Genomic DNA, 27,839 nt, shown 5'->3' with positions numbered 1-27,839 from the left:
TAGCAAGTTAGAACTGGTGCGATGAATTATTTTTCTATGATAACAGACATGTGAGACCCCATTTACCATTTCTAAAATCTGATTCTTAAAATTCAGTAACCTGTCTAATTAAAGTTAGTTGAATTAATCGGAATACAAAATTAATAAATCAATTGAGTCAGCACTTGGTAGAATTCCATTTTACAAACCAATGGTCTAATGTTAATACCCTGTATCTGACTTACATGACGAAAATGACTTTTTGGCATACTAAAAACAACAAAAAAACTGCCCATCGACTGCGAAATTCTCATATCTGTAGTTATTTTAACAAAAATGATACAGTCATATTAGTAATTTCCCGCATCTGAACATTGCTGGAATAAACCTGTGATAACCCGTAACTTGCCTCTAACCAACCTTGCCTCAAGCGTGTTGCGTGACGTGTGTTGAATTCAGCTTCAAAATGTCGATTTCGAATTATTTAAAAGGAAAAACAATAAGGAATATAACAAATTTTAATGTTTGTCTTTATATAATATGTCACATTTTATTGGATGTTATCATTATATTAAGCATTTTGCGCTTCGCTTTACCACTTTTTACGTTATGGGCTATTGGCATGCTATGTACCCACGATGGCCACGCGGCTTAAGCGACGGAATATAGCGTCGTGGGTCCCAGGTTTGCATCCTGGGTCTGGCAAGTACACATTGTTTTTCAATTTGTGTATGAGTCAGAGTATGAACCTAATAGGTTGAGCAAGTGGCTGACATCCATTTCTCGTAAAAACAAAATCTGTTCATACAAACCTCCACTCTGTAAATGCCTATTTGATCTTATTAGGATCGGACATGGCCGGAAAAAAAATGTGGTTACAACAAGTGTGTGCTATTAATAGTCAAATACAAGATATTAAATATTTAGTTTTTTTTAGCTTCCTGCACAATTTGTAAAAAGTCACTTACGGGATATTAACATTAGGCCATCGAAATAATATAATATGTTATTTTAAATTCTACCACGTTGTTAATACGGATCACAAGATCGGAATAAAAGAATAATTAATCAACTGAGGCAGCACTTTCTTGGTAAAAGCTCATTTTATAAAATGATAATATAGATTATATTATAATTCTACAAGTTTAGTGTAGAATTTAATGTCATTTATATTATAATTTGTAAAATCTCTACCAAGTAAATGTTGACTCAATTAATTGATTAAATTTAATATTCTGATCTATTCAAATAAAATCCCGTAGAATGTAAAGTAATTTATATTATCATTTGTGGAATACAAAATATTCGCATACAAATATTAAAAATTATCTCTGTACCTTTTGACATTGAAGCAGTGCAGTTACTGAAGTTATGTATTCATTTTATTTTCTCATATTGCAAAGAGTAGTAATAATTTATTTCGTCTTCACTATTCTTTCTATGTAGAGTAACTGTCAGTAATATTTGATATTGTAGACAATAAATTCCTTGTCAGCTTAAGGTGAATGCACCACCTACCAGAGACACCTAGCGGAAAAATATTAAGCTTTCAATTTGAGACATTTATATTTTAAAGTGGTCTAATTAATAAATCGCCCATGATGGCCAAGCGGCTAACGTGTCGGCTTATAATATCTTGGGTCTGACGAATACACATTATTGTTTTTCAATGTGTTTTTGAAATCAGAACCTATTTGGTTGAGGTTGGCTAACATACATTTAAAAAAAAAAAGTTCATACAAAACCTTCACTATTTTGGCCCCATATGATCTTAGAATCGGACATGGTCAAAAAAAAATTAAAACACTTAAATGTATCAGCATCATCATCAGCCTGAATTAATCCATTGCTGGGTGAAGGCCTCTCCAAGCTGATTCCACTGTTCTCGGTCCTGTGCGTTGCACACATTCCCACACATTTCCGCAGAACTTATCAATAAAAAAAATTATTTCACTAATCCAGCGGCCTCTAGGTCTACCTTACGGACGTTTTATACCTCTTGGGTACCACTGGATGACTAGATTTGTCCAACGATTGTCCTTTCTTTGAGCTATGTGTCCAGCCCATTTCTATCTGAGGTTTTTAGCGAATTCGATTACATCACAAACCCTTGTCTATTTCCTTATCCACTTATTCCTCTTTTTGTCCTTTCGCTTTATGCCCAGCATGCACCTCTCCATACCACGTTGTGCTACTCTCTGGATCTCCCTTTTACTTAGGATCCATGTTTCACACGCATATGTGATTATGAGAAACACACTCTGGTTGAACACTGTGCTTTAGGAGGTCACTTTTGAAGACATTATTCAGGCGGCTAAAAACACTCCAGCCCATCTTTACTCTGCGAACAATTTCATCAAGTATACATCCATCTATAGACAATTGTTGTCCCAGAGACATGGTTTTTCACCTGTTCGAGCCTAGTGCCATTAATGAGGATCTCTTTTACGCCCGCAAAGCAGTTGAACATGATTTTCGTCTTTGTTACATTTATTTTCAAGCCTACTTTGTTGCTTACTTCAGCGAGTTTCTGCATTCTGCTTTGTAGTTATTCTGAGTCTTGCGAAAAAATAACTATGTCATCGGCAAAGCGTAGATGACTCAGGTAATCTCCATTTATGGGGATCCCTTCCAGTCAAGTTGCCTGAATAAGGGTAGCTGTAAATAGTTTAGGTGAGATTGTATCACCTTGTCGGACTCCTTTGCTGATACAAAATATGCGCGATGATTTATGGAGATTGACAGATGCTGTTGTGCTACTGTATATATTATTCAAAATATTTACATAGCGTCCGGGGATTTTCTGATTTCTAGAGCAGTACCAGGAATACAAACTGCCACTATGCATGGGTTTTATAGACCTATGAGAAGGCGTTAGATTCCATAAAGAAATTTTCAATACTCAATGTATATTGCCAAAAAAATGTCTCAGATTGCAAGCTTCCTATTTTTCTGCTGGGTGCATCCGGTAAGCACCTCACCGTAGTAATTAATTTTATTATGAATTTGGTATTATTTTTGCTATCTGTGTGTAGATTATAATTTTAATTTAGTATTCTGTGATATTGGCGATGTAAGAAAGATCAGATACCTATGAATAAAGAGTCATATTGGAATACAACCATTTTGTTTTATTATATCCATAGTTTTCATCATCAGCATTAATAATAATTTGGGCTCTTACTATGCAGTGGCGAAGGATGGAGGTAGGCTGTTAAAATTTGACATAAATAGTGCACATTAAACTTTGTCAGTCATTCGTATTTGTTTTTATTGAACTAAGACTACAATTTACAGATGGTGTTGGTTAGTTTTTAAAAATCAAACTACAAATTACATATAATAGATATAAATCGTTGTTTTTTATAATGGCCAGGAATGCTTTGAGTTTGAGTTTCGCAAGACGCCACCGCGCCGCGCCCGCGAAACCACTACGGCCGAGTACTACGATCGTCGTTTTGCTTTTGATGCCTGAAATAGTAAGTTAATTTGGAAACATACTGCTGCACCAGTGGTACGAAACATTTTTTTATCTATTGTTGTGTATAACCAAACCCGATTGATATAATATGTTTTGTGACTGGGTAGGCTTAGAAATTATAATTATTGTTTATTTTTTTTTTTTGGTGGTATATGAGTTTTGTCGGCAAAATCTTGATCTAAAAACATTTAAGAAAATGATTCTTCGATTTCAGGAATTAAAATAAATTATAATACAAATGAGGAATTATTTTCACAATAATATGTTATGGGGAGCACGTGTTGTTGGCTAACACAATCGAATGCAATTAAAATAATATTTTGATGTAACCAATTGTTTCCAATAGCTGGTAAAAATCAAAACTCTATGCGCTTATCATGTATTTTGCTTGGTCGCGCGATCGTCCGTATGATAGAGCAAGAAAGATATATGTCAATTATTTTTAACAGTATATGCAGCGCGGGATATCTAATTGTCTAATTATCTATTCAAAACGATAAATTAGTTACGAAAAGTATTTTTATAATATTCCGATTTCGCAGAATCAATTTTTATTAGAGCGGTAAGATGTCCAAAAATAATACAATATTTTTATTTATCGACAATAATTGGTAGCAATCCTCAGCCGGATTTTGAAGAACGTCAAATCATCATCAAAAAAAAGTACAGTACCTACTTAATAAACAAGCGGAAAGAAAAAGAATAAGGTAAGAATAGCAAAGGGTGTATAAAGGCTTATATTTTACATAATTTATAAAATTACATCCATGTAAATTCACCCACGTAAGTGGAATATATTGATATCAGAAGAGCAATTTGGGTGAACTGAGTTGTGATAACGTATCATGATATTACATAATATTATAACATTCACATAAACAAACTAACACAGATAGTAATAGGTCACTGAGCACTGCCTATCTAAAAACATATAAAATTTGGGATAATGACTACTATCCATGTTATAGCTACATATTATCTCAAACTGTGTGGCATGTCATCAACAACTGCCCAATACTAGAAAAGAACCGATGTACACTTAGAACTCCGTGTACACAGCATAACCATGAAATTGACCTCCAAAAACCTCACAAAATACTAAACAAAACAGGAACACCACAAAATATTTAATTATGGCTTAAAGATAATTAAAGACAAATCCTTGCTAATTTTCTACAACACGTATCTCAATTTTTGTCAGTTTTGAGTTGCTTGATGTAACAAATTCATAATTTGAATGGGCACATATTCCCACGTATCTCAAAACATATTTTATAACATACTAGATTAAATTTAAGCAATGCAAAAAAATTGTATCACAATAAAAGACTTTTATAAATATTATAAACTCATATCTTGAGTTTCGTGTTCATAAGTACACAGAGTACTGAACTCCGACAGTTGATTATACTGGAGCTCTTTCTCGTAAGTTAAGATACGTGTTTACTGCAGTAATATTGTGGAATGATTCACAGTAAAGTTGCAACGCATTCTCGTATCTTCGACAATATGACTGTAGTGCGATAGATTGAAGAAACATAACAAGAGAATAAAGTTATTTGTCTCTCCTGAAAAGTTGTGTTTTTTGAGATACGTGTTTGTAGAAAATTAGCATCGAAATGGAGGAATATAATTAACTGCATACCTAGTTCACCTAAAAACTGTAATGTAGCAAATTTTTGAAAAATCACCATAATGTGAATATGTAAATGACTCAATAATATATTTAAGTAACTCTCAACCACCATGTACGAAAAAGCAAGGAAATGGTTATTTAAAAAAAAAAGTTAAAGCAAATAATACATACAAACGATGAAGTGGGTTCGGCATATAGGTAACAATGTACCAGTGGTGAAGGGTGGAAGTAGGCTGTTAAGATCTGACATAAATAGTGAACACTAAACTTATGCCACAATGGCCGAGCGGCTAACGCGTCGGCTTATAATGATGTGGGTTCCAGGTTCAAACTCTGGGTCTGGCAAATACACATTGTTTTTCAACATCTGCTTGGAGTCAGAGTGTGGACCTAATATGGTGAGCAAGTGGCTAACATCTGTTAATACAAACCTCCACTCTGTGGAGCCCATAAATGATCTTCTTAGGATTGGACATGGTAAAAAAGAAAACTTTGTCAGTCAAAAGTATTAATTATTGTTTTCATTGAATTAAGACTGCAATGTTATTTGTTAGTTTTTTAAAAATCAATTAAAACCTTCCTAATCCAAACCATAGTAAGTACATAATAGTCAAAAAATATTTGTTTATCTATTAAATAACAAAATTTATTCCATTAAACCATAGATTATTTTAGAGATAGAATATATTTTTATTCGTTAGGCGCGACGAAGGATTAAAAAAACAATTTAAAATATGAAAACACTAATCTATATATATATAAATTAATGTTTGTTTGTCTGTCCCGTATGCGCTCCTATACCATTAATCCGATTGCGATGAAACTTTGGTGAATTGTTGTGTGCACACCCGCGGAGGTTTCTAAATTATAAAAACCTATACCAAATTAGGAAAATCCATGTTCTCACATGGACAGCTGTATGTGGCCTACTCACGCGTTGTAAAACCGTCTGATTTATTCGTGTAGGTACCCACCAGATGGAAAAACAAAAAATATTGTATATCCAAAAACACTTCAATAAACAGAATTAAAACACATACACTTTCTTTCTTTGAATGGCATTGCAACGCATTCCGAATACTCGCTAGTTAATTAATAAAATAAAAAAAGAATTCTGTCATACACTGAACTGAAAAAACAACATTTTGTTCACGGGGACAGGTTCTCAGATGTCATTTTCTTGGGAAATAATATGGCTAGGCCTTTTCCTGTATCTTTCTAGCAAAACTTGATCATCGATCGGTACCTTTAATGCATTACTACCATAAATAGGATTGATAATACAACAATCCTTGGTGGGTATTGGCCTCCTTCAAAAACATTCTCCACCCTGGATGATCCAGATTGCTATGTACTTTTTAGTTGCTATAGCCAAGAATCCTTCAATGCCTTGCGATGCAGTTCACCGATCTGAAATTCAACCATTCAAGTTTCTTCTTCAAGAGATTTGTAGGTACATAACTTGTCTTACTGATAAGTCCCAGGGCACCGATGGCATATGAAAGAATTATTGTAGAACCATGTAAAACCTAAACCATTAACACGTAGAACGTCGTGGTTATAAAAACAACTAAAAAAAGGTTTCAATTTGGATTGTGTGCTGATTTTTCATTGTTGGTAAAAGGCGAGATAGAATTATTGAAATAAAAAGCTTAAATTCTGTTTTAAAAAAATCCCTTGGCACACCGTCACCCTTTATCACATTTTTTGGTGTTTGGGTGCATGTGGCCGTTCCAGTGGCGTCCCGTGGGGGTAGGCAGATTGAGCGTTGCTTGGGGACGGCAGTTACCCGAAGGGCGGCAAATCGAGGGTTCGCGATGTCTAGTTTACTTCCGTTCTCCTTGGTGATCAACAATGACATGCACAGATTTGTGAATTACATTTGAATTATAGGTAGGTACATACTTACCCAATTTAAAAAATTTCTAAATATTTTTCCCGGTCACTCGCGAGTTTTGGAAGTTGTTACATGTATTTTAAAATGTACACCTATTTGAAATCGTGAACTCTATATTTGTCTATTGAATTAGAGATGGCATATAAGTCTTGTTAGTAATGTATCCATACAACAGAATTTCTTAGATATTGGTGTCATGAAAGGATGATAAAAAAAGGGCGGCATTTTGTCTTGGGACGTCACTGGGCCGTTCTATTTTCCATTGCAGTCTTGTTAAATTTTGGCCCTAGAAATCGCATTACTATTAAATTTATTTATCTGTAATTATAATTTTTCCCGACATTAGGGATACTTAAAATTTTCCAATTTTGCTTTGCCTCAACACTGGTCACCCCAAACTGACAGTTACGTATATTATCTATGGCCTATGCTGACAGTTCGGTTAGTTATGTGGACCGTCTTGACGTGAGTTTCGTAGTCGGTGAAGCTGTGAATATTAGTGAGTTCAAAATATTAAGTTCTAGTGAAATATTGAGTTAATTTAGGATACATACCATACATTTGGGTAAGCAGATTATAACTACTTTCATTCATAATCATTGTATGCCAATATCACGTCTTTACTGTGTAAAAGAACAACTATACCACGTTGCAGTTTAGAGCAAATCCACTGACAGATTCACTGTATTATTTTGTGTTATTATTTTGTCACGGTTTTATATTACGAATTTAATTGATCTTAAATGTGTGGAAATGAAATATTTAACATAACTGTGTTATTACCAAACTATAGAAACAATCTTAATCAGCAGTTAGTCAAAATAACAAATGTCGAAATTTTGTTTTTTTTTGTACATCGGTTTTGTTCGTGGTGACTGACAATCATGAGTGACACAATTATTAAATTTAAGATAATTGACTAAGCGTTTGGGCGATACTTTAATATATTTACTCTACAACATATTTATAAAAGCTTATTGTCTAATTTATAAATCAACGGAATATTATGTAGGTAGTAATTATGATTAGAAAGTTACAAAGAGTAATTAATACCATGAATTAATCGAGATAATAATTTATTATAATATTATGTATCCACCTACTTCTTAAATTTACATATAAATAAAGGCAATTACATTACATATGCCTGGCTAATAATAATAATTACAATCTAACAATGTATTTGTTACACATACTCCTAAAGTGGTCATAGGTATAAAGGGACTATACTTTTATATATCACAGGGCCTAAAGAATTAATTCATTGTTTCGTCGAAAAGTATTCTTTCAAACTGACACGAAAAATACCATGGATCAACATCGTTAATACATTGTACGCTACAGACGCGCCCAGCGCATAACGATTAGGTGGCCATTCGATATAATTAGCATGTTATTTAAATGTGGTAATTAAAAAGTAATTGTCTAGTCAGCGGTCAAAGGTACCTAAGTACTCAAATGTCAATTTGTTTTTCGAACTAAAATATTTATAGTATGTTAAATAATCTGTTTTGTATTACCTACTTATAATTAGCCCAGGCATCCTTTCTGGTTAAATTCGGCCTGCTTAATCGTAGTTACTATCAACATAATCTAAAATTATATGAAATAAGAATGAGATTGTTTTGATTTTTAAAATAATATTGTATTCAGCAGGTACATAATAATTGTCTTTAAATAACCTACCAGGTATTTTTTATCGTTGACGATTCTTTCATTAAATATTTCTGTGTCGTTAATGGTTTTTTTTTTAGATTTAAAAGCGTTACAATAGGTATTACGTACAATGACATTTTTTGTTGAATTCGACATCACTGATTGTCATGTTGACAAAAATTAGATTTAGTAAGTAGTTGATACGAAATATATTACCATATCTAATTTGCTAACTCAATAGGTACTTTATTGGAATATAATATATTATATAAGTAATATTATTCCTACTTAATTATAAATCAGTACTTGTATACAAGGGGGGGGGGGTCCAGTCCGGACATTATTCGTATTTTAATAAATTAATGGAATATTACTTATTCTTAGTCTTCGCCAGGGCCTCACGCTTGAGCATGATCCTCAATCGCAGGGATGATTTGGTTGTGGAACAAACTTCTCAACGGGTCGGCCCTACTCACTCGGCATTCTACGACTCGCAAGGCCTGTGGCCACTGTAGACTCGTGGCATTCATAAATTAGTGCGACTATTTGAAGCATCTAATGTTTGCTCGAATGTTCCAATACGGCTTGTCTAAAAGACAACATAGCGCGGACGATACAAACGGACACTAAAGATCCTAATAATTATGACTGTCCAGCTACTTGCTTTGGATAACCACTTGTGGGTACGACAGCTCATGATAACTCGCGTGTGAACCCCTTAGGTATACCTGCAGGCCAGGTGTTTATCGTTAGACTAGTTTGGGGTGTCTGGGTATGGAGAATATACGTGGAAAAATGCGATATTCCGCGGTTGAATCGACGAGAAACTATACGTAGTACTCGGAGTAAATGTGGATGTCAGTTACACCTGCTTCCCGCAGCTTTTAAAATCAATAAAAAGTATTAAGTATAGATATTTTTTTTCAAAATTGACCCCCCCAACCAATTTTCTATGCCCGCGCCAGAATGATACTATAAATATATTATGTCATCAATAATTAAGGTTGTACCTCAGTTGAGGCACGGTCTAAAAAGATCGTGGCTAGGCGATGCGCGGATTGGATTGCGGGTCGCGGGTGCAAATGACGCATGCCAAACGAAATATAATTTGTCATATAAATCCAACATACGTCCATTTTATGTTCTGTTTATTGTTCTATTAGTAACAATAATAATTTATTCATTGACATGTTTTCTTTTTAAAGTAAATGGGTAACATTTTTTATATCTTTACACGATTTAAGAATTAATACGCCCGTCGCCATCACGAAATAAATTGACGTGTTCCCAGCTCGACGTTCTCTCTCCGAATACCAGCGAGTCCAAAATTTCGTCGCGCCTATAGTTGAAAATTATTTGCCGTTTCACTGATGTATCACCGTAACTTCAAAATTACATAAATATAGAGAAAAACAGAACAAACTGTGTTTGTTCTGTTACTTATGCACACTACGAATATTTAGAAATACTATTATCTCCCTGAATCAATTCACTGCTGGATAAACGTCTCTCCAATCTGATTTCATTTTTCTCTGTCCCTCATTCCGTCTCTACGTGACTATTAATTTATTATCGTCTAACCAGAGGCCTCCAGTGAGTCTATTCTATATAGCGACCGTTAAAGTGATAACGTGATAAATGTTATCAAACTTAAGGTAGCTTTGTATCAAAGTATTAGCACGTATTGAAATATCAAAGTATTAGCACGCTCGAAATGGAAAAGTTTACGAACCGGAGCGCTCGACAGTTTTCTGATGAACAATATATAGTTATCATAGTTATCAAATTTTATGTGTATTTCATAAAAATAAATGTGTCAGATTTTCTATTATATGGCCTATCTAGCTCAGACGGTCAAATAATTTTTTCCACGAGACGGAGCGATAATTTTACCGATTTCACGAACAGGAACGGCGCTCCGGTCCATTTCGAGCCCTGGTATTGTAACAATTACAATAGAATGTTTGTAATTGTTGCAATAAATGCTTTATGCTTCAAATACACTCTATGACGATAGGTCATATATATGTCGAAAACCCCGTTTCTTATGTTGGCGTCCTGTGTCACAGGGTGTCACAGAGTGTAAATAGGATGTCATAGCTGTCATACAATATGTATGTATAACATGTCGGAATGGTATAGATTTGATCATAGACACTAAAACGCTCTTAGCATATATGTGCCCGATCGCTTCTCTTGCTGCTGTTAAAATATAGTATTTATTGCAACAATTAAAAACATCTTATTGTAATTGTTACAATACGTGCTAATACTTTGATACAAACCTACCCTAAGTTTGATAATATTTATCACTTTAGCGGTCGATAAGTATAGAATAGACTCACAGATCTACCCTTCGGATGACTGATTTTTCGGCGATTATTCCTCCTTCGAGCTATCTGTCCGCCTCATTTTCATTTAAAAATAGTACCTATGCAATGCGACGTGTGTGTTTAACGTAGGTACCTACTTAAAGTAGTACGCTAGCGTTTAATCACTAATCGAATTGAAAATGTCACTTCACAAACGTTGCCAAATTAAACCTAAGTATGTGGGTTGATTTATTCACACCGACATGTCCATACATACCAGATAATTCTTTAAACCTAACATGATTTCTTTCTCAATACGTTTGATAGGTACCTACTTACTTTTATCTACTGGGTGTAATAATGACAGTGTTCAGCAACATTTTTTCTCGAGGACAAATTCAATCATGGCCCCCACAAAGGGGTGGCTGGCAGGGCTCTAGCCTGAAGGCCCGGGCTTAGGAAGGGCCTGGTGTGGCGAGTCGACCAGATAAGTGATAGAAATACACAACACAAATTCTCTTTAGTAGTAAAAATAGTTTAGTATTGTTCTTCGATATTGTTATTATTTAAAATTATATGGTTATACGATTTCATTTTTAATTGTGTATCGATCGATACTCGACAACTCCATAATTCAAATCGATGTATTAAAATATACAAAAAACACTAAATATACACATTAATTCTATCGCTTACACCATTTGGTACACCTACTGTAGACCGTCACACTGCCTTTATCTTAAGCAATAGGTAGGGTGGCCCGCCAAAGACCCTAGCCTCGGGGCCCGCTTCAGGATGTAGGGGCCATGAATTCAATCATACCATTGCCGACTGAAGTAGTAAGCCGATACATTCACAACGACTGGTCCTACTTTTTCCGCCCCTTCCGTTGTTGTCTATGGATGACCTGTCATTGTTTTATAACGTGCTCATACTGACGCGTCTGTCGTGTTCACACGGAATGGTTTGATTTGAATATATGAGTTGCATGATAAATAATGCACTAGCATTAAAACACCTTCTACAAATGTAATGCATAGATCAATGCTACATATTTTTTGGAAATCGATATTATCACCGGTTTTGTGTGAAGGACTAGTCTGACTTTAACAGTAAATGTATAACAGGAATGTATAATATTATTTATAAATAACACTAATAGTTAATATGTTTGATTTGAGAATTTTATCTAATTCAATTTGAAACGAGAAAGGGCGAATTAATACGTCAAGCAATCTGGGATCTGATTTTGACAGCTGAACAGTGGACCACTCGTTACTTGTGCAAAAAGTTATGCTCATGCTTTATTAATCTAAAGATGGCGCTGATCATACTCATTCTTCGACATACGTAAAATTATTTTATTATTAAAATACTGTGGCTGTATAGACGCATCCTCAAAATTCTTTGGAGTGATCGGGTGACAATATTGAAGTTCTCAATCGATTGGGGAAGGACCGAGAAGTTCTACGTAGTATCAAAACCAGAAAACTACAGTACCTCGGCCACATGAGAGGACAACAGTACAGCATTCCCCAACTTATCATTCACGGAAAGATCAATGGTAATCGTAGCAGAGGACGACGCCGCATTTCGTGGATTAATAACCTCCGTGATTGGTACGAATGCAGCTGCACTGAACTGTTCCGGGTAGCAGACGACAAATCCAAGATCGCCTTGATGGTGGCCGACCTCCGCTAGGGGATGGCACAACAAGAAGAAGAATTAAAATACAGCTGGGCGTTGGCACAGCTTTCATCTTATTTTTTTTATAAACATTAAGGCAAAAAAATAAATAAATAGAATTCCGATGGGCTATATACCAATACAGTAAATTTTGACGCACGCTACAAAAAAAAATCGGTGTGTGTACTTATGTACGCGCGTTAGAAGTTATACTTCTTTGGCGTAACAAAACAAAAACAAAACTTGTGATAAACTAGATTCTTTGACTAGCTCTTAATTGTCTTGTTAAATTATACACTCAAGAAAAGGGACCGCTTATCAGAACGCCGCTGGTTTATTTCTGTACACTTTAACAACATATATTACTAAATTATATAATGGTTTCTCGTTGTTTTTATTTTTAAAGTACCAACTGTCACTGACGTTTAATCGTTTGTTTACGTAAGGAATAGCAAATGGCCGACAATAATAAATTCGCTGACTAGGCAACGGAACAATTCTAAACCATAATATTATACTGTATAATCGTCACGATTGCAGTATCATACTGTGGCGTAAAGGTAGTGCGTTGGGCTGAGAACCGAACAAAATCGGCGGTTCGAATCCAATCGAGTGCGTTTTTTCCCAATGATTTCCCAAACGCGCCAAAAGAAGTATAATTTCAAAAAATGTAGGCATATAAATACAATGAATATGGCTGAATATGAACTATTATTACCTACATTTTAATAAGTATCCCGTTTTAGTGACAGGGCACTTTTGGCTGATTATACATATATACCGAGTACCGACGATAATTGTGTTAGTATATCACTAATATTGTTTTCATTTTAAATTAACATTATGATTTTTATTTATAAACCATTACCAAATAATATAATTCAGCATTTTCCCATATAAGCATTGTGTTGAGAAACGCTGCGCTAGTGTGATTTTGATACAATGAAATGAACAAGTGTTTTAGGTCGACAAGCAGGGTCGAATTTACATATTAATTAAAAACATTAAGAATTCACAAACTATCATGTTACTTATGTGCAGCTCACGAACGCCTCGCACTGTCTGATTAGGGATAGGTCAGAACCAGTGTTGCCATCTTTTCAAAGTGGAATTATAGTACAGAGCCTACAAAATTATAGTATTTGGTGAAAAAAATATAGTACGCGTTATCATCTGTTGAAATTTTTTTTTGTTTCTCAGAAAAAAATAACGGATAATTTGAAAAACTACGAGACCCCTTTTTATTAAGGTACCTCTTGCCACCGAAAATGCTAACCGAAGAATTCAAGAAATTTAATTGTAAACAAAAGTCAAGAGATTTTTTTACGTTTTTCGATTTTTTCCAAGTTCTTCAAATCTTCTTAGGTACCTATATTGCGAAATTATAGCACTTTTCACCAATTTATCGAACGGAAATATCGAGATTTTAGTACTTTTTACATATTTTTTCGATATTCAAAATTATAGTATTTTGGGCGTACTATAGGTACCTGTTTTATACCGTACATAGTAAGCGGACGAAAATTATAGTAAAAATACTATAATTATAGTACGGTTGGCAACACTAGTCAGAACGTTGTATTGGTGCTCTAATTTACAACTGTGTGTCTTGAAGTAACACTGCATACTACTGTACGAAAACATCTTCTTGGCTACGTTTCCAGGCGCTGTTGTTTTCTAAATGGGAGGAGCTTATAATGGAATTGCGGTTAAAGATGGGCGGAGCATGTTAGTACACAGTTTTAACACGTAGCCAAGAAAATGTTTTCGTACAGTAGATATCTAAAGGTTTCTTTAGATATAGTTGGGATGCTAATTGCTCAATTTATCAATGTTAAGAATTTGAATTAGTTTTTTACATCACATACCTATTCAATATTATACCAAGGCAATTCCTCACGTACAACAATCCAGTTGGTATTAACGTGGACACGTGAACAGATTGGGTCAAACATATAATCGTAAATTTGCAATAATCACCGTTATTGCAATTTATGTATTGACTTTTTAGTTCAATTTGTTCACCAGCAGTACTTACATACTTGCTTATTGTATATGATTCAATCCGTCTTTCAAGAAATAAAAAAATACTTTCATCTTCAAGTGGGATAAGGGGTGCCAATATTAAATACATGTTTCCTAGAGGTGGCCGGCCCTTCCTCGCCCTGCAGCGGTGCTATAAAAGCGACCTACGCGCTGCAGGTTTAGCATGGCGGTAGGCGCGAGAGTTGACGATGGACCGAAGGAAGTGGCGCGAACTTGTGCTGTCCCTATGCCCCTACGCTGTGGCGTGACAGGGTGGTGGAAGGTTTGTGAAAAAAAAATTGTAAGAGCCGATTCAGATATATATTATTAGAGACTCGTTTACGGGGACACTTTATGGTTCAGATTGTTCGTATATTATGCTTAGTCCAGACCACGATTCATCTGTCCATAAACAAATGATCATTGTCTAAAAACTGTATAAAATAAAAGTTGTATTAAACTGTTACAAACATTCGCTCTAACGCCAATATTGTCCCGTAGTTCAATTACATGACAGATCTTCACACTAAATTTTGTAAAATCACTATATAGTGAGTATATTATACCTATAGTAATAGACTATAATATAATAATTATAATATATTATTAATTAATTAACGGTGTACGTTTACAAATCATTATAAGGTCCTGGGACCTAGGCACAGGCTTTGATGTAATTGATAACGGAAATAGAAACCGTAACAATAATCAAACTCTCATCTGCGCATGTTTAATGTTTTTTTTTCAGTCAGTCAGTGATTAAATTGTTGCATTAGAATGTTTTGCTCTGCATTTTTTGTGCACACATGCAACATAAATTTAGAGGGGATATTGCTTAGTCCGCTCCTGCTTAGGAGGCATAGCATTGAAAATCGCCGTTGCGCGGTTTCCGTGCGGTCAACGACCCACTCTTCGCGATGTTACAGCACTTGATAATAATATATTATGATTTGCTGTGGAGTGGTAAACGCGGCCAATATACTATTGTTGACGGCCGGACTGCTTACAGCAGCCGCACTATATTATCATTGTAGAATATTATTATAAAACTTCTTAGTTTATTTGGCTCATAGCGACCGTCACCCATTGGAAAGCGTTCGAAATGGGTGAAACAACATCATATAGAGATTATACCTGTGCGAAGGTCGAAAATTAACAATTTGGGATATCTTTGCGAGCTTAGCCTAGATACATTTTGGGAAACCCGTATATGTGTGTCATTATGATACCTTGTCTTTTATCATCTTAGAAATTAACATTTAATGGCCACATAAAATACTATATTAATGCCATAAAAGAGTATTGTTGTTAAAATTCAGAATAAAGCCGTATTTGGTACATTATAATATGTACTAATAGAAGTACCCGACCTAACAAAGAAAACACAAAAAAATGGGATTTTTTTAAAATTTCTCTACGTAGTCTCCTTTTAGGTCGATACACTTTTTCCAGCGATGTTCAATAGCTTCGATACCCTGTTTATAGTGACAATCGTCGAGCTCCTCAAAATAGCCATCAACCGCAGACTCCACCTCTTCATTGTTGGCAAATCTTTTACCACAGAGCCATTTTTTCAAGTTTGGAAACAGAAAATAATCCGAGGGGGCTAAATCTGGCGAATAGGGTGCGTGAGGGAGCAATTCGAACTTATTGTTTTTGACCATCGCGATAACGGATGTGTGAACTGACGTATTGTCCTGATGAAACGAAACTTTCTTTTTCGCCAAATACGGTTGTTTTTTCTTGATTTCATCACTCCAACGCTGTAATAAGTTTGCATAATACACGCCGTTGATTGATTTTCTGTTCTGAAGATAATCAATGAAAATTATCCCACTCGCATCACAAAAAAACTGACGCCATGACCTTACCTGCAGATGGAACTGTCTTCGCCTTCTTTGTAGTCGATTCTCCCCTTTCAGTCGATTGTTTTGACTGTCCTTTCGTCTCAGATGTGAAGTGATGGATCCATGTTTCATCCATGGTTATGAATAGACGCAAAAACTCTGCTTTATTGCTGTGAAACTTCGCCAAACACTCGATTGAAACATCCTAACGATGCTGTTTTTGTTCCATTGTGAGTAATCGCGGCACCCACCTTGCGCACAGCTTTCTTATGTCCAATTTTTCAGTCAATATGTGATGTACAGCACTTTTTGAAATGCCTACCATGTCTACTAGCTCGCTCAATTTCAGTCGACGTTCATCCAATACCATTTTGTGGATTTTCGTCACCATTTCTGGCGTGGTCACCTCATTTGGTCGACCACTGCGATGTTCGTCTTGGCAGCTCGTACAGCCTCGTTTAAACTCAACCACCCAATATGTTACTGTTGTAAACAAAGGAGCAGACACCCCCAGAGTAGAATCTAGCGCCGCTTTGACATTGGTTGGCCTGAAGCCTTTCAAATGAAAGTATTGTATCACATAACTATCACCAATTTTTTCCATGTTTACAAATTCACTGAGAGCGTTCACTGTTGATGACTGACAAATAATTACTGAACAACGCAGTGTTGCCAAGTCAAAATTTAAAATTTCAGTAGATTTTGACAAAAAAATCAGTAGATTTCATAAAATATCAGTAGATTTTGGAAAATGTAGTATATTAGATATAATTTAAGACTAATAAGGATAAAAATAACTAATAATATTAATTTATTGTAAACAATGATGATATTAATGGGTAAACTGGCGCTCTTGGGTAGAGTTACAATGCTTCGTCAATTAGAAGTGTAACACATTAAAAAGATCGTGCGTAAATCATTTCAAGTTTATTATTAAAACAATCATCAGTAAACTTACAATTATGGAGAAACACAAATATCAGTAGATTTCTTGAATTTCGAAAAAAATCAAAAATTCAGTATATTGGCAAAAAATATCAGTAGATCTACTGAAATTTCAGTAGATATGGCAACACTGGAACAACGTAGCGTCGTCAAACTTCAAACATAGGCTTTATAAGATTGGTACTTTTTATCATGGTCATTATTTTCAAACAACAACCGCTATCTATACGTCAGGTCGTGTACTTCTGGGACTACCGGTACGTCACGTGGTTCCAGTATTGACGGGTTTTGTCAATTGGGCAATTTGGCACTTGACAGATAGATATAAGTACGTAGTGCTTTTAACTTATTTAGTGCTAACACCGCGACAGGCGCGTTTGCGTAAGTTGGCCATTAGACATAATTAGCGTGATATTTAAATGTGGTAATTAAATATTAACTAACAGGTCAGCAAGTCGAAATCTGGGTCATTTAAACCGATTCCCCTGGAAAAGTGCATACATTTCATCGAATTTAATTTTAATTGAATTTACCCTTGATAATATCTACATTTTACTTCTACTTGGGTGCCACGGTTGCCGATGATGGTGGTATTTCTAGTGAGCTTGGAATCCGCATGGGTGTGGCGGGCTCTGCGTTCAACCAACTTGGAGTCGCATGGAGGTCAAGGCTGTATTCTGTGAGGACCAAATGTCGCTAACGCGTGCGTGCTACCTATGCTCATGTATGGCTGTGAGACATGGCATCTTACTAAGCTTCAAGAGTCTCGGCTTTTGAGCTTTGAGAATCGATGTCTCCGCCGAATCTTAGGGGTACATTGGCACGACCGCGTTACAAACACCCGAGTTCGTGAGCAGACACAACAGCCTTCGGTGATTGAAGTTATCACGAAGAGACGATTTACGTGGTTGGGACACGTATTCCGGATGCCGCCAAAGAGTGCGGCACTTCGTACCCTTGTGGCACAGCCTCAAGGATTCCGTCGCCGCGTCCGGCCCTCCCTCACCCTGCAGCGATGCTACAAAAGCGACCTACGTGCTGCAGGTCTGACATGGCGGGAGGCGCAGGAGTTGGCGATGGACCGAGGGAAGTGGCGCCAACATGTGCTTGCCCTATGCCCCAATGTTGGGACGTGACAGGGTGGAAGAGAAGAGAATATCTACATTTACGATAATAAATATGTGGATGTATACTAAAGCATGGCTTCTATAATAATTTTACTTGTCAAAGGTGTTTAAGTCATAAAACGGTATTGCCTGAGTTTATTATGCCAAAGAGCTATAATGGTAAACAGCGATTATTGGCTTACCTAGTAACGTTTTTTTTTTTTAACATTTTTATATAATTTGTTATCATTGCGATAACAATTTACTACCTTCGTAAGCTATTTACATACCACGCAACCGCATTACACGACCATTGGGCACATTCTATAATATTTTGTATTCCTAAAAGGGTAGGGCGGCAAACTTGAAATTTCTTATGTAGTAATTGGCTTAATTAATTGGTTTAATTTCAAGGATTTTTATTTGTGATATGGAAGTACATAATATCTAATTAAGGAGTCCAAAACTGGAGGAACTGTATCTTTTGCAAACGTCTGAACAATTATAACGTATTTAGTTTCATATTCTGGTGAGATATTTTAATATAAACGTGATTGCTATTTATTTTACAATTGGACAATTACAAGAGAGTGATTTGAAATAAATAATTACAAGATAAAAATAACTTTTTATATACTTACAACTTACAACGTTTTTAACATTTCTGTTGAATCATATAAACTTGACTTGACTAGCTTAAACGATCAAAAAATGTTGTACTTGATAGAAATACTGAATAAACATAGAATACTGAAATGTCATTTTGACATTTCATATTGATTTCCTTAGTAACGCACGTATATATTAATAATTTAGTTGCTAGGACCCCAGACCCCTAGCAGCCAATAAGAGTGTTTTACTTTTTACGGATTTCTTCCGAAATAACTTATTCGTCACCAAATTTAAGTCGCCAGTTCAATTAATTACTTTGTTGCTTTATGCAAACACGTTAGCAAAACATGACAATGACGCTGTAAGGACATGATTTTTTTTTGATAATGACCGTAATTAATTAATAATGAAGAAAGAGTTTATTTTTCAATCATATTCTTTTGTATTTATCTGTTTTACGAAAGCATTAGTTTGTATGACCAGAAACTGATTTCAACGACCTAGTTACCGGGTTAGTGTACCTACTAAAGCCTTTTTATTCTTCACATAATGCAACCATTAGTGTGTCAATGCTTTGGAATTAATATATATTATTATTCCCTACACTCGTTATACATTATATAATTTATTGTCCATCCCCAATCAGAGCGTGTCCCATCAGCATCACCATCTTTCATCGCATTCCGCCGACGATGGCTTTCTTCTTCCTCTTATTGTATATATTTTATTTCACACTGCACGCATCTTTGTACTGGCATCTAATCATTGGCCCACTGAATTAAATAGCGGTGAAAGAAATTTCCAATTATTATGGAATATTTATTAAGCACTGCATCGTCAGTGTTGTGGATGACTTGTAACTAGGCCGATATCAATATTCGTGTAATTTATTTCAGTTATCATTGATCAAACAATAATTAACCATTCGATTCATTGTTGGGACAGTTGTTTATCAAATGCTTGTTAATCTTACTTAGTAAGTATTTATAATTAAACGTTATCAATACAAAATAGGTATTTCTGTATATCCGGAAATTTGTACGTATGCAGTTGGTCGCATCACAGTATACTGTAGTGATGGCGAACCTATGACACGCGAATGTTTTATATTGGAGAGAGAAAAAAACACCAAGTACCTACTTACCTATAATAATTGAAAAAAATATTTTTTGGCAATTATCTACTATGGCTTGGATTCATCATCATCAGGGGCGCGACAACCCGGTGTGGGTCCTGGCCTCCTCCAACAGCTCCCTCCACCTGTCCCTATCCAGTGTGGCCGCTTTTCAATTCGGTACCCCCAGAATACGGCAGTCACTGGCAGCTCCATCCAACCAGCGAATCTTTGGCCTGCCTCTTCTTCTACGCCCTATCACTTTCATTGTCATTCATACGGTGCACGTGACCTAGTCTTCGCAGTCTCCCAATCTTGATTGATTGAACTGCGCTGCAATCTTCGTACAGCCCGGAGAGCTCAGCATTATATCTTCTCCTCCAATTATTAGTGCCGTCATTGATCGGTCCATATATACGGCGGAGAATTTTTCTTTCAAAGATGTTCAAAGCTCGTTCATTTCACAGAGTTAATATCCAGGTTTCCGATGCGTAGGTGAGCACTGGCTAACAAGTGTCTTGTAAAGAGTGCTTTTAGTTCGGCGAGACAGTATGCGGGACTTAAAATGTCTTAACAGGCCAAAGTAGCATTTATTCGCAGACATTATTCTCTTGTTGATTTCTTCTGTAATGTGGCTTGGATTAGCCATAGTTTAATTGAATATAAAAATAACTAACAAACACTATCTACACATACACATCGTAGTCTTATAGGCCATCCATGGACTGAAACCGTATGCGGTTTTGAACCGTGTGCCATACTAAGCATATCTTTTCTGTTCATGGAAATATATTTTCACAAGTATATTATAAGAATCTGATCGTATCCGTTTATACCATACACTCCCACTTACAAATGTAGTGAAAATATAATATTTTCATGAACAAAAATCATAAGTTAAGTATAGCACATGGATCTAAACCGCATACGGTTTCGGTCCATGGATTGCCTCTTAGTTCATTGAAAACAAGTACGTTTTACTTACAAAGTTTAGTGTGCCATATTAACACCCTATCTCCACCCTTCGCCACTGGTACATACTTACCTACCAAATTTTAGTTTCTTGTCTCAGGATTTAATTTCATGGTTGATCTATAGGCATTTATCGTCTATTTATACGGGAGAGTGACAACTTTTTCAGGATTTTTTAACATAATGTATTAACGCTATCAATGTAAACCAAATGCTTAAATAATAATAAATAATTTAGTATTTTTATCAAAGTATAAGTAAGTTAGTACCTGGTACTACTTATCTGACTGTTTATTTCATCCATCTAAAACCCTCTCTATTCTATAGAGATATTTTTATGATTGAAGTAATAGGTATCTACTTTGATTTAAGAAACAAAAACCGATTGCCAAAGTAGCTTGATTTCGAAGAACGCTGATGAGTGGGTATTAAAAAAGCCAATAGTTAAAATTTGTCGCAATTAGTATGTCACTGCGTAGCATATTGGTAAATGCGACGGATGGGGCGTAAACCTGGGAGATACAGGGTTCGATTCCCCGTCGGGGTAGCTTAGCTTTTTCAAAAAAGATTTTTTCTATTGATTATAATATATTCTCTCAGAAAGTTTTTTTCAAAATTATGTATGTTCAATAATTAGAATGATACATTCTTAAATCTTGTGAATTATTCATTGAACAAATGAAATAGTTAATTATATATTAGTATACAAATAAATAAAGCAATGATTGTAAATTATGTAATAACATAATGATGATTACGCGGTATTAAAATATTTAATTAAATTAAATACGCTCTATTTCACGGTGATACCTACCCATAGATGTATTAAATGTGATACCTATATTATGTACAAATTAAGAAACCTATGGCGTATATTTTTTGCTGACCGGGAGATGCCTCGGTTCCATCCCCCATCGCCGCCGTACAAATCTCGTTCCACAGAGAATGCCAACGAATTGGCGTTAGTATACGCATACTGGGGAGCTATTCAAATAACCCCATGGTAAGTCTATAGTATCTACTAATTATTTACCACGTTTTTCTTAGCTCGTATTCTTGTTTGTCCGGCGGTTGTTTGTCCAGTACAAATCTTGCAATTGATTTTTAACTAACTTCCCGACTAGCTAATCATTTGAAACTTTCAGAATATATCAGAACACGATGCCAATGCATTCTTTTAATACTTTCAGCCATCTTTAAGTAGAATTGAATTCATTTTCAGTTAATTCTGTTTTTATGAAAAGTTATTTCGGAAGAAATCCGTAATCTAATGCACTATTATTGGTTTCTAAGGGGGTGGTCCTACCAATTAAATTATTAATATATACGTGCGTTACTATGGAAATCAAAATGACATTTCAGTATTGTTTGTTTGTTACAAAATAGCAAAAAAATGATTCGTTGACAATTGGCTTATTTGTCCTAAATTATTAATATAAGTCTGTACATGGGAGGTAAACTACACTATGTCAAAAAAGACACTTTTTGACAATGGCTGTTTAAAGTTTTTTCGTAAAGTTTTTGTTAGAATACTACCTATTTTCTTATACTACTTGTTATGATCCTTGATTTAATCATACTTGAGGTGTTTTTCTACAATATCCAAGGAAAAATTAAAAGAAAATGCATTTGATTCTTAAAATAAATGATGTTTAATGTACATAGTGCTGTTTACCTCTAAAAGTTTTACACATTCAAATTACATGGTGCAGAATTCTCTCAAAAACTTTTAATGCAATCAAAATACCTACCTATAAGAAAGTGAAAGAACCATTCGATTTGCGTAATATTAATAATTTCGAGTATTAAAATATAACAAAATAATAATTTTTAAATTTTATTAGGATTATAGTGATAGTAAGTATCAGACTATGAAAAATTAGACAAAAAATTATTATACACAAAAAAATATGATACATAAAAATATTGATAATAAATTCAATCATCTTCCGTGAAATCTGGAGTCTGGTTTTCTTTTTGCAGCGTCTTATATAATTTGTGACACTCACTAGGTATAAATGGTATAATTGCCATCAAATCGTTGTATTTTGCCGAGTAAATAGACTTTAAGTTATTTCTACGTGGCCCCAAAGAAGCTGGAAATCTTCCAGACCTTTTTAACGAAATTGTTTTAAATAATTCTTTTTCATTAAAGAAGTTTTATAATGGAGATCTCCTATATTTTCCTGACGAATTTGGAGATGAGTGCACTGAGATAGTAAAAATGCTTCCTCATCATCATTCACTTTCCTGTTAACGAAAGGTGAGTATGCACCATCAAAGAGAATTTTAAAATTTAAAAAATCACTAAATTCTAAATTATGTACACGGAATTTATTAGAACAGCCACTTATGAATTCTGCCAATCCCATGGTGTCATTATGGAGAGATTGTTATTTTTTTTTCTCTTTCGTTCGATTACGGCCATGAACTGTATCAGCCTCCATGTGGGTGTGACCTTTTAATAAAAACTTATGGTTGATTCTCTTTATCTGCGGCCATTTATGCATGATCCAGAAGAAACATGATATTAAAATAAAAATTTGTTTTGCCCATAACAATTATCTGACCATATTGTGATATTATCAATGGCAGATGTTGGTACTACTTGTTCTGCCCATCTCAATAAATCTAAAGCCATTTCCTCACCACCTCGATCTACCCGTGTTTCATCCCACATCATACATTGGGCTGGGCCTGTTGTATCGTATATAGTGAAATTGAATGTCCACAGCTTCCTCTTGTAGAAACTTGTTCCACATGTGACACTTTTGCAGATCCATCATTATAACAATACTTTTTGCTGTTATAGAGTCTGTGCTTTTTAATTCATATCTTAATTGCGCATCATTGAGATGAGCAGAGTGAATGTGCTCAATGTTTTCATTCTCATTATCTCCTATTTGAGAGTCCTTCTTTTGAGCCAAATACATGTCGCATGTGTCGCATGTATCATTTTGTGGAGTCTTAAACGAAAGCTTGAAATATCTGTTGAAAATATCGCCATAAACCCACTTCTTTGCTCTGTGTTCTACATCAATGTTTTCTGTTTCACAATAGGCCAAATCAAGTTGGTGCATCTTTTTAATAGACAGTTCAGAAGACAAATATTTCCTTTCAGATCTCTCCCTTCAGTAATGGCTCTCGAATGCCGGAAAGCTGTAAATGTGGCTTTGTACGTTTTCCATAACAACTTGGGGAGTTTTATTAGAAGGTATCTTCTTTCCCCTTTTATCCTCCTCTACCAAATCGCCAACTTGGCGTTTATTTGATTACTGTTATTACAGTAGAATTAGAGACACATAATGTGTTTAAAAACATAATTTTACATACCTTTATCGAATTGTTATTTACTACAAATTTATAAATAAGGGAGTTTTCTTTTGGTTTTGTAGCATATCTCCGAGTCGTCTCAGTGGGTTTGGTCTCAACACAAGAAACAATGAATTGGCGTTTTACATTGTTATTCTTTTCGGAACTCCAATAATTATTAAAGATTTGTAATCTTTGGGCTTCGGTAATTTTTTGAACGCATAGCATACTGCAAGAGCATGGTGGTTTCAATGATTTTGCGGATTTTTTCCCTTTTTGTTTGTGTGGCCTTCTCCCGCAGCACGACTACATTTCCTTTTGTTTCACTTCCAATCACTAGTATATGTGCTACTCGTTTTTTGCCTATTTGTTTAAGTTTCGGTTTATTTTTTACTTTTCTGGTACCAGACAATGTCTCATTTGTTGAAGAGTGAGGCACCCTAGATGGTTGTAATTCAATGTCAGACTCAGTAAAATTTTCAAAATTTGGAACATAGTTGTTATCGGTAAAAGAATTATCCAAATCTCCGTCCAATAAAGATGAAGAGGCCATTGGTACATTCTCTGAGATGAGAAACTGACATAATGTAAAAACTGAATAATAGCATGTTTTTAATGTATCATAGTAAACTTACGTATAGGCAATTCCAAAACCTGCAAAGAATCCATTGTTACAAAACCAAATTTTTCATTGGTTAGGATCCTTTCCTCTGTAATCAATAAAATACATTGAATGAGAAACTGACACAATTCAAATACTGATTAATATCACACTTTAGTAAACCATAGTAACCTTTAATATTTTTTAAGCATAGTAAAACGCGGTAAAAAATACCTAATCTAGGTAACTTATTATTTAAAGAAGAAGGTAAAATATCATTATCAAACAGAGGAAACAAATCTAGAACAATTAAAAATATTTTTATCTAAATTCGAGAATGAGTGCATTGTTATTCTAATTTACAATAAAGATGATTATTAAAAATTAGCTTATCGATTACTCTTTGCATTGTTTATTTGTTCCAAAGCTATGAGCAAAATCTTTTTCCCTCTTGAACCCATGTCTTAAAAAGGGAAAAAAAACCCTTCAAACTCAAAAACACACACACGAAAGACTGGAGAAGTAGTGACACGCACTTTATTTGTTTTTTGACATTTGATTTTGAGTTTAGAATCTTGTGATTGACACGCACTTTATTTGTTTTTTGACATTTGATTTTGAGCTTAGAATCTTGTGATTGCCAGTGGTCAACTGCACCAAGTCGTTTCCGTGCTGTTTCCCTCTAACCACTTATCACTTAGCACAATGGGGTAATGAGCACCATATCTTCTTGGTGTTCTATCCCTCGGATATAATACATAACATAGTGTAATAAGCCTTTCATTATATTCGTTTCTGGTAGGGTTACGACATAGTTGAGTATATCACTGGAAAGAGCGTCGCGACGTATGTAAAACTATGTAAAAATCTCAATTTTGCCAAAAATCGACATAGTGTAGTTTACCTCCCATGTACAGAAGTATAGAATTGTCAAGTTTATATGATTCAACAGAAAATTTAATAACGTGGTATATAAAAAGTTCTTTTTTTCTTGTAATTATTTTATAATTAAGTTAATATTTTTTAACATATTTTTAGATGTGATTAAGTAACGACTCGGATAATAATATTATTTATTCTGAAAAATTACCTCATTTCCCATTAATAAAATCACATTATTATAAGTTGCTTGATACATAATGTATAATATGAGAGGATTTAATAATTAATGACTAAACCCCACCACCTAGAAAGTCGTCGAACCGCCAATGTATATGTTACGCCGAATGTGCGAAATTGAATATTACATGAAATAGGCAAAATTTTGCCTAAATCATGAAAACTGCATTCATTATTATTGAATTAGGCAATATATCTGCAAAGTGCGTGAATTCGGCAGAACCAAATGTGTCAAATGTCATTGATTATATAAAAATATACCGATCAATAACTACAATGACGTTCATATCCATTTACTATGGCCAAAAAAATCTAGAACTATAATATGATAACGGAAGAATTTTATTAAAAGGTATTTTCGCGATTTGTTTCGTGCATGCGTATCAATCGTGCAATGGTCGATTGTTTGTTTGTGACAGTATGATTTGATAGTTTGTTGACACTTGTTAGCTAACCTCAAAATGGACATTCAGTTTAATAATTTAATTCAGAATTACAAAACCTAACCTAATAATAATAATATTATATTATGTCCAATTATAACTAATAAAACCATCCGTATTAAATTTACTTTTTCTACTGTCATGTTGACAGTTTAAGAATTCCATACCCTGGCGAATTCATGCACTCGGCAGATAATTTACCTAATTCATGAATAAGGCAACGGGCTTGACTATTACATGAATTAGGCAAAATTTTGCCCATTTCATGTAATAGTCAATTTCGCACATTCGGCGTAACATATATACGTATATTTATATCATGGAAATCTGATTCACTCTTATTAGGTAGGTACTTATATTTACACAATGAACATAATAATTATATTTATTGACGTACCGTTAGTTACTCACATTTTGCAAATAATTTAAAACGGAACATTGTTCGATTATCTTCTCTAAAATCGTGCGTTAGTCACTTAGAATATATACGTTAATTGAAAAATATTATAATAATTTATCTACAGCAGGCATTTCCAACTCTGAGCAGGGTGTGATATACTATCCAGTATCAAAACTGGCAGTGATCTACCACATTCATGGCCCCCACAAGGAGGGGGCTGACAGGGCTCTAGCCTGGGGGCCCGGTGTGGCGAGTCGACCCGATAAATGAGATAAATAGAAATCACAAATTTGCTCTAATAATAAAAAAAGTCGCTCGCTATTTTGCTTAAATGATATTGATAATTTAAAATATTTGATTGTACGGTGTAATTTTTACTTAATTCAAATGGATATAAAGTAAAAACGAAACAATGATACCTACAGTTCGTCGATTGTATAATGTACGTTATCTACGTACGAATACGCGGTCATCGGCTGCCAGGCATTTATCACGGCTCCCCATACGCACGCACACTATCGACCGACCGAATTATTGTTTCGTTTTTACTGTAAGTAAGTACGTATCTATTAAAAACACAAAGAAATCGCTAAAATACACCTTAAATTTACCGCGTACCTACACCATTTTGGAAAACGCTACTGTAGCGCGTCACACTGCCTTTACCCTTCGCGTTAGGTAGGGGGGGGGGGGGGC

The 27,839-nt window shown here is 34.8% G+C and overlaps 1 protein-coding gene across 1 annotated transcript in view; it reads left to right on the top strand.

Annotated features, from left to right (window-relative positions):
• Nucleotides 1-7,428: 7,428 nt before the first annotated feature.
• Nucleotides 7,429-27,839, top strand: part of Evi5 (ecotropic viral integration site 5) — a 162,607-nt gene continuing 142,196 nt past the window's right edge. Inside the window, exon 1 of the mRNA XM_085941126.1 lies at nucleotides 7,429-7,558. The gene's annotated coding sequence lies outside the window, so the exon portion shown is untranslated. The remainder of the gene's footprint in view (nucleotides 7,559-27,839) is intronic.

This window comes from Rhyacophila brunnea, unplaced genomic scaffold (assembly GCF_057557595.1).
Source record: "Rhyacophila brunnea isolate RB1 unplaced genomic scaffold, BYU_Rbru_1.0 scaffold_1, whole genome shotgun sequence".
NCBI lineage: Eukaryota > Metazoa > Arthropoda > Insecta > Trichoptera > Rhyacophilidae > Rhyacophila > Rhyacophila brunnea.
The sequence above is the reverse complement of the archived record's forward strand: the minus strand, read 5'-3'. Positions and strand labels throughout refer to the sequence as shown.